This window comes from Macrobrachium rosenbergii, unplaced genomic scaffold (assembly GCF_040412425.1).
Source record: "Macrobrachium rosenbergii isolate ZJJX-2024 unplaced genomic scaffold, ASM4041242v1 13905, whole genome shotgun sequence".
Taxonomy (NCBI): Eukaryota; Metazoa; Arthropoda; class Malacostraca; order Decapoda; family Palaemonidae; genus Macrobrachium; species Macrobrachium rosenbergii.
The window spans coordinates 603,806-610,460 of NW_027100724.1; positions in this window are offsets into that span (position 1 = coordinate 603,806).

The window sequence follows — 6,655 nt, forward strand, 5'->3', positions numbered from 1 at the left end:
TTCCGTCTCAGCGCTGAATGACCTCATAGGTACCAGAGTTGTTGGCCTTTGACCTAAATTCTACCTTCCATTCCTATATATTCCTTATTTTAAGCACTATGAGAATTGATAACAGGACCTGTGTTCCTACAATAAACGAAAGAGAGTTGGTTTCAAGAGAAGATTCTTTCCAAGGACGAAGGGAGTCAGCCAAACCGGAAAAAAGACAGAAGCTTGCGTGGTTCAACTCACAGCTTTGCCTTCTTCGAGTTGTATTGTAGTGATGCCCTTCATTAGACTCTTGGTTTACTTACATGTAAGCTGAAATACAAAAAAACAAAAAAAGAAATAAAATTTAGGGTCACCTGGAATTCAAACAGTTACTGTCTCAAGCTAAATGGACATACAAATAAGGATGTAAATTATATACAGTATATGACTTAAATATATTATCAGTATTTTTCGTTTATGAAACAAAAAACAAAAACAAAAATACTGTTATTATTATTATTCAGAAGCTGAACCCTGTTCATATGGAACAAGAAGCCCAACACAAGGGCCATTGACTGGAAATTCAAGCTTCCAAAGACTAATATAATGTTCACTAGGAAGAAGTAAGAGGAGGTAAAGGGAAATACAGAAAGAAGAGATCTTACTTATTAAAAAAGAAAAAATAAATTAAATAATGTTAGCGAATAGATAAAAATGTAATGGAATGCAAGAATAACAGTATTAGTGCAGTAATGCATTGCATTTTCGCTTGGACTTTTGAAGAAGAAGTTCCAATTGCACTACATCCTCAGTAAGGAGGCTGTTCCACAGTCCAGTGATGTGAGGAGAAATAAAGGACCTCTGGAACTTTGGAGAAATTCTACAGCGAGGCAAAACATTCACTGCATATTGGTGCATGATATGAAAATGCATCATTACCAAGTGTTAACATTGCCTGTCTTTTCTAAAAATGACTGGGACAATTGAAAGTGTGACAAAGACAGAGAGGAAGAAACTGGACGTGGCAGAGATGAGAATGTTAAGAAGATGGATGTCTGGCGCAATGAGGGAGGATGATTGGATTAGGAATGAGTTCATAAGAGGGTCAACAAAGGTGGTTGAAATATCAAAGGAAGTGCAGGAGGGGAGGTTGAGATGGTGCCGACATCTCTCGCTGAGAAGGAAGGGAGGAAGACCATACTGGAAGGCATCAACGCTATGGAGATGGGAGTGCACGGTAGAAGAAGACGACGACGAGGAGGAGGGGGAGGAGGAGGAAGACCAAGAAAGGGATGGAGAGGTAGACGAAGGAAGAGGCTCATCCCAAACAGCAACCCCGTACAGAAACGGGACTAAGAAGAAGAAGAAGAAAAAGAAGATAACTAAGATGTAATGGAGAATGTGGTGTCGAAGAAACCTTATTCAATGCCACATTCCATTTCTCAAGCTTTTATTTCTTTTCTTCTTTCTTTCATGGCATTTTCACAACAACAATAATTGTGTTCAGAGTCTCAGCTAAAAAATGTGCCGAAAATTTCCTCTCAGAAAAAACCCGACACTACATCCCATGACATTTTCAAACTGTGCAAATGTACAAGATGTTCACATTTCTTTCATAATAGGTCAAAGAATGAAGCGTCTGTGAAAAATCTTCTGCTTCAAAGCAATGCTTTCAAGATTTGGACAGAGAGAGAGAGAGAGAGAGAGAGAGAGAGAGAGAGAGAGAGAGAGAGAGAGAGAGCCATGAACAGCTATTTTACTCTATCCGCTATATTTTATCTAGTATTTGAAGTCTAAAGCAAAGGAAATTTACCTTTAATGTTTCTCCCCATTAAAGTTCAATTGAGTTGATGGAAAATTTGGAAGGAGAAAATAAATTGTCGATGATTTGTCAACAATTTATTTTCCCTTCGAAATTTTCCATCGACTCATTTGAACTTGAACGGGGAGAAACATTAAAGGTTTATTTCTTTGCTTTCTTAAGCTACAAAGACAAAAATAAAGCGTAGTTGACTGAGAAAAATAGCTCTTCAAGCCTCTCTCTCTCTCTCTCTCTCTCTCTCTCTCTCTCTCTCTCTCTCCCTGTCGAAACCTTCAAAGTATTAATTTTAAGCTTAAGACTGCTTCACAAACACTTCGTATTTTGACCCCTTATAAAACAAACGTAAACATCTTTTAAATCTACACACTTTAAAATCAGTTCTTATTTGATTTTTCTGGCTACAGAACTGGACAGTATATGAGAAGAAGAAGAAGAAGACGAAGAAGAGTCCTTTACTAAAACTGACAGACAGACAGACAAAAAATACTACCTGACAGGCGCAGTCAGAAATTAACAGGGTCGCGAAGACCAGACAAACGCTCGAAATCTCCATCCTTGGACCGAAGAACTCAGAGGGAGCTTCGGTTGTTGGGTTCTCCGGAGAAGGCGAGGAATCACTCTCGACTGACGACGATGTGCCTCTCCTCTGGCTTTTGTAGCCCCCGACGGTTGGCTGACCTTCACAGTGCAGACACAATCGTGGCCCTGGTGAAGTCACGTGTGGCGGCTGATGAGCGTTTTAGTTAGCGTGACGCGGGAGAAGGGGGGAGGAGGGGGAACTTGCGGGGGCTCACAATAATCGTAAGGTTGCTTTATTTGACACGTGCACCGTTGCCTTGAAACGATCAACAAATAATCCTATCCTAATCTGAAACTGTTACAGCAAACAGACAATATTATTATTTCGTGGTAATTTTAAATTTGTTTTGTCAAAATTTCATACTATTTCATACTAACATACTGTTGAGTTGAAGGCGTATAATAGGTGGCCTAATGCTCATTATCAAATAAAGTAAAGAAAAACCCCGAGGAGCTCTGATGCTAATGAATACAAATGGGGTCCGTTCTAATTTGAAGAAATTAAAATGCTTTCTTGAGTTTTGAAAAGTCCCAAAAATAAGTATTTGCACTCAAAATGTAAGCAACTCGCAAAATTGAATAAAAACTTCTAATTTTATCTAACTTTTTTAAAATGTTAAGATCATGGAATTACCAAATGGAAACACAAGAATGGTACTGAATCAGTTTCAGTCGGTTTCAATAAAATCTTTGAAGATTATTTCACTCTAATAACTCACTACAGCAGCAGTAACACCAGCCTGAACTACACGAAAAGAAAACTGCTCTGTATTTTAAAATGCTGTCCACTGAGAACAAAATATATTTGAGAACATTTTCAGAACACTTCGGATACGAATCATTCAGCTGATACGTAACCGACACTTATCCCATCCCCACCCCCCACAGAACAATGATATTCTTGAGATGGGTTTTCACTTCCTCAAGAAAAGGAGGCCTTTATAGCAAACATACAGATTGAAAATTTTTATTATTATTATTATTATTATTATTATTATTATTATTATTATTATTATTATTATTATTATTATTATTATTATTATTATTATTATTATTATTATTATTATTCAGAAGATGAAGAACCCTATTCATTATGGAACAAGCCCACCAAAGGGGCCACTGACTTGAAATTGAAGCCTCCAAAGAATATTATTGAGGTGTTCATTAGGGAGAAGTAAGAGGAGGAGGCAAAGGGAAATGCAGACAGAGATCTCTTATTCAAATAAAAAAAATAAACCAATAAATTAATTAATAGATAGAAATGTTTCCCTTTTCCTTATTGTTTTAAAAGAAAGTGGCTCTATTTGTTCCATATTTCTTTCTATTTGTTTTCATATTTTAAAATATTTGAGGTGGAAAGGAGAGTTTGCATCTTCAATAGAATCACAGTCATTTCAGATTGACTGAACCATTTCAGGAGTATAATGAAAATTGTCAGAAAATTCACCCATCATCAAATTTAAGCAGCCCAATGAACGAACAAGTTTCAGAGTTGCCCCCACCCACAAAAAAAAAAAAAAAAATACAAAAGCTCTCAAATATGATGATGATGATGATGAAGATGATGTTACTGGGGAAAGTGTCACAATCCAGAAGTGAGAGATTTCTGAAACTTGTTCGTTGGCTGAAAAAATTGAGATTTAATTTACTGACAATTTTCTTTATTGCCTTGAAATTATTCTGTCTATCTGAAACAAGTGTAATTTAGTGAAAGATACAACCACTTTCCATAAAAGAAAAAATAAAAGGAAAAAGGAGACACCTGCAATGAGGCATCAAGTATTTTTGTGAGTTATTTGTCAAGGGATTCCTCACTCACTCACTCACTCAGTCACTCACTCACCCACTCACTCACTCATTCACTTACTGCACCTGACTCATTTGCCTTCAGTAGCCACCCACGAATTTCAGATGGGTGACAAATATGTTATGAAAAGTGAAAATCACTTTGTCTGCGTTTAACTTTTTGTCTCTGCAGAATAGAACAACTTATTCTCCCTAAATACTTGCTCGCTCACACACACACACACACAAACACACACACACAAACACACACACACCCACACACACACACACACATATATATATATATATATATATATATATATATATATATGTATATATGTATATATATATATATATATATATATATATATTATATATATATATATATATATATATATATATATATATATATATATATATATATATATATATATATATATATATATATATATATATATATATATATATATATATATATATATATATATATATATATATATGTATACACACATATATATATATTATTATGATTATTAGCAAGAATTCGCTAGCAAATTACCTCCCCTCCTTTGTTGTTGTTGGTTGTTCATTTACTGCCAGCCGGCCGATCGATAGACCATCTGTCTATCGACTTAAAAACAAGGGTTAAAAGATTAAAGGCGCCCCATTTTTGATAAAGATCTTTCCTTCGAGGCAAAAGTAATCTGGCTTGGGCGTTTCTCCTACAGGCCAAAACCTCCCCTGCGGGCAGCAGGTGCAATGAGTCAAAGCATCTGTGATGGACGCCCCTGCCCCATAGGAGGGATAAAGGCAAAAGCCCACGAGGTCTCACACACACGCGGGCTGGAAGATATGGAGTGAACTTGTGAAGACGTCCTCAACACCTGGCCCCACCGATGCCCTTGCATCCTAACCACGTGGCCCTTCCCAAAGTATCCTTCTCCTCGTGCCCTTCAACCGTATTCCTCGAGCCCACACGCCATTGCTTGGAGTTTCGAGGAGTCCCCATCGCCTTGCCCCTTTACGGAAGCCCTTGCATCTCACCACGTGGAAGAAACTCAGATCTCCTCGGAAATCGCAAGTCATCCACGGACCGCCTTCTACACGCCCTCGGAAAATCTGCTAAGGTAAAGTGCCCTGGAAGAGACCCATTTCAGTCACGCTTTTGTCTCGTAATATTTTCTTAAAGAGAAAGCCAGAAATCTCCCTTGTCTAATGTCCGTGTGCCTCTTGCATCGGCAGTATTAATTCTTTATTACTCCTTTGGCACCCTCAGTGCAGCTTCGAATTCATTATTCTTTGTCTATTTCATTACTGGCGTATAATGTGCATATCTCTCATTTCAGAGGGACCCTTCGTGAAGCTTCTCGGACTGTGTCTGGAATTCCCCAGTTTCATTCAATCTACTGAGTTCCTCTTTCCCGTACTAATGTCATTTATGTAAATACACTCCTTTAAATGTGCCCACGTGTTTTACGTAATATTTCCCTCAGTAACCAGAGCCCTATGCTCATATGAAATTCTCCTTTGTTTTCCTCTTTTTTTACGTTTTCCCGTACCCACGAAGTCAGAATCACAAGGCTAAATTACTTTAAATTGTTGCTACCTGTCTCACAGAGCCTATTTCAAACTAAAACCACGGAAAAACGTAAAAATGGCGACCTGGCCATAGATCTCGTTTTGCAGTTGCAGTTCCCCTAGTGTTGCTTTATTGCATTTGCAACTTGCCAGATCAGCTATTAGCAAAGCTAAGCTGGGTACGAGACAATTACGAAACCTTTTGTAAAAACCAGCACACAGATCCAGAAAATTCCACGTAAGTAATGTGTTTATCTTAGCAAAACCTTTTTACAATCGTGACTGTTCCTAGGCATTAGAAATAGGGACGCATGTAATCACTGAGAGAAAAGAACCGCCATATTAGATTCGTTAATGCATGCCTTTCAGGATAGGTAGTTAGGAAATAACCAGAGCTAACCATCCTTTGCTTCGAGGAATAGTGCGAAATTCCTCTGTGTTAAAATCTTTGCCATATCTTTTGCTTCGAGGAATAGTGCGAAAATTCCTGTGTTAAAATCTTTGCCATCCTTTTGCTTTGAGGAATAGTGCGAAAGAAATTCCTCTGTGATAAATTTTACTTCATTTCGAATGAGCGAACTGTTATTTAGGCGCGAATAAATTCCCACGTGGGACACGACGAAGTCAGCTTGCATTGCTGAAAATTCTCTCAGTGTAGTTAGAATTCGAGTTAGGTGTTAGGAAAGCGAAATTTAAACTCCGCTTATAGGGAAATTACTAGGCCGTTGTACTGTTATCCTCTCAGACGACTGGGAAATTCCCCGGAATCCCAGACGGTCTATACATATACGGGTTCATTCACCCAGAATCTAAAAATACCTCCGGTGTTGGCCAAACGACCTGCAACCCCACCCCGCCCATGCCCGCGTGTGTAGCATTTTTTTTTTTTCATTTCCCATTCATTTCTCTTTGGGTTTCCCC